Source organism: Neophocaena asiaeorientalis, unplaced genomic scaffold, assembly GCF_003031525.2.
Source record: "Neophocaena asiaeorientalis asiaeorientalis breed wild unplaced genomic scaffold, Neophocaena_asiaeorientalis_V1.1 scaffold389, whole genome shotgun sequence".
NCBI lineage: Eukaryota > Metazoa > Chordata > Mammalia > Artiodactyla > Phocoenidae > Neophocaena > Neophocaena asiaeorientalis.
Window position 1 is genome coordinate 135976 of NW_020172821.1, and position 2581 is coordinate 138556.

Sequence of the window (2581 nt, forward strand, 5' to 3'; positions counted from 1 at the left end):
CATTAGGACTTCCACCATATGAATTTTGGTGGGACACAATTCAGCCCCAAACACTCTCCACTCTGCCCACCCCCAAATTCATGTCCTCACATGCAAAATATATTTGCCCTATCCCAACAGCTTCAAAAGTCTTAACCCATTCCAGCATCAAGTCTAAGTCCAAAAATCTCATCTAGATATTATCTTAATAATGTATGGGTGAGATTTGGGGTATGACTCATCCTGAGGCAAAATTCCTCTCTAGTTGTGAACCTGTAAAACTGAACAAGTGTAGAGAGGGTGGGAGGGAGACGCAAGAGGGAGGAGATATGGGGATGTATGTATATGTATAGCTGATTCACTTTGTTTTACAGCAGAAGCTAACACACCATTGCAAAGCAATTATACTCCAATAAAGATGTTAAAAAAAAAAAACCAAACTGAACAAGTGGTGGGCAGGCATAGGACAGACATTCTCCATTCCAAAAGGAATAAACTGGAGAGAAAAAAGGCATCACAAGTAAGTCCCAGCAAATCAAAAACTAGCAGGGGAAAATTTCATTATACTTTAAGGCTTGAGAATAATCCTCTTTGGCTTGATGCTTTGTTCTTTAGGCCAACCAGGGTGGCCCTGCCTTCCTGGTTTACCAGGGTGATGGTCCTGCCTTCTTGGTCCTGTTTGACTTTAACATATAAATTTGGAGGGAACACAATTCAGCCCATAAGAAATTTCTATGGTAAACATATAATCAATCAATTTGACAGAGAGAGACTGGGAGACAATGGATTAATTTATGTCAGGGAAGTCTTTTCTGAGTATGTGACATTGGACCTGAGACTATGCTGAAATTATGCTCCAATAATCTGGAGGCAGATTTTTCCAGGCAGAGGAAATAAGACAGGCTTGGAATTTGAGAAATAGAAAGAAGAGTACCATGTGCAAGTTGAAGAGACAGGCAGGAGTATTGTAAACCAGAGTGAGGAGCCTAAACTTTATTCTAAATATAACAGGCAGCATTGGAGGCTTGTAGGCAGGAGAGTGGCCTTATTTCATAGGCATTTTGGCATTAACTGTACAGAAGCAAGAATAGAATATGTAAGAAGATATGGGAGTCTACTGTAGTGGTCTAGACTAGAGATTTTAGTGGTTTGGCCTTCAGTGGTGGACATAGAGAAAAGTTAGTGAATTTAAGATATATTTTGGAAATGGAAAAAGACTGGCTATTGGATTGAATGGGGAGGATAAGAGAAAAGGAGGATTCTTAGCTTGAGAACTGATTGAGGTTCTCTATACTGGGGTGGGAGTGAATGGGAAAAGAGTAGGAAATGGGGAAACAAAGAGTTTTGTTTGGGCCACTTTTGAGATGCCTTTAAGATTTCCTCATGGACATGTCAAGTAAGCAGTTAGATATATGAATCTGGAGCTCTGGGGACACCTGTACTGGAGTTAAAAATTTGGGAGTTGTCAGCCTACGGATGGTATTTAAAACTAAACAATAAGGTATAGTTATGGTTAATTACATACTTTAAATTTCTTCAGTTGATTTTTTGGTTCCCTTATTTAAAAAAATTTTTTTTTGTTCAATCCCACGTCTGTTTCCTTTTCACCGATGCTTAACTAATTATTTCAGAGGTTGGACTATCTCAGGAAAAAAGATTCAGACAATAGTAGTGGCAATAGTATATATTTAGTAGACCCTACAAACAAGATCTTTTACTTTAAAAAATTTTAAAAAATATTTTGGCCTTGCTGTGCGGCCTGTGGGATCTTAATTCCCTGACCAGGGATCGAACCTGGGCCCCCTGCATTGGAAGCATGGATTCTTAACCACTGGACCACCAGGGAAGTCCCAAGATCTTTTAAAATAAGGGTTTTCTCCCAGCTTTACAGAGATATAATTGACAAAGAAGTTTGTATGAGTAAAGCAGACAATGCGATGATTTGATATATGTATATATTCTGAAACGACTGCCACATTAAGGTTAGTTAACACATCCATCACCTCACATAGTTACCATTTTTTGTGTGTGGTGAGAACATTTAAGATCTACTCTCTTAGCAGATTTTAAGTTTACAATAAAGTATTGGTAACTATTGTCACCTTGCTGTACATTATATCCCCAGAACTTATTCATCTTATAACTGAAAGTTTGTACTCTTTGACCAACGTCTCCCCATTTCCCCCAGCACCTGGTAACAACCATTCTACTCTGTTTCTATGAGTTAGTTCCACTTCTTTAGATTCCACATAGTGGAATTATTTTAAGACCATGCAAAGTTTGTCTTTCTCTGTCTGACTTACTTCAGTTATCATAATGCCCTTGAATTTCATTCATGTTGCTGCAAATGGCAGTATTTCTTTTTATGGCTGAATAATATTCCATTGTATTAAAATAAGGCTTTTAAAATATGGGCTTTGAGATGAACTTAAATACAGATTACACTTGGAAAGTTCCCATTTACTTTTCATAAAAATGACTTCAGGAATTAGGGGGATCAAGATGGCATAGTAGGAGGTCCTGGAGCTCACCTGTCCCCCACAAACACAGCAAAAATACATCTACATATGTAACAATTCTCATGGAAAACTAACTGGAAAAA

General features: G+C 38.0%; 1 non-coding gene across 1 annotated transcript; it reads right to left on the minus strand.

The window, feature by feature from the left end:
• Positions 1-1752: 1752 nt before the first annotated feature.
• TRNAW-CCA (transfer RNA tryptophan (anticodon CCA)) lies at positions 1753-1825 on the minus strand. Its single transcript has one exon. It is a non-coding gene; the product is annotated as a tRNA-Trp (tRNA).
• Positions 1826-2581: the final 756 nt, after the last annotated feature.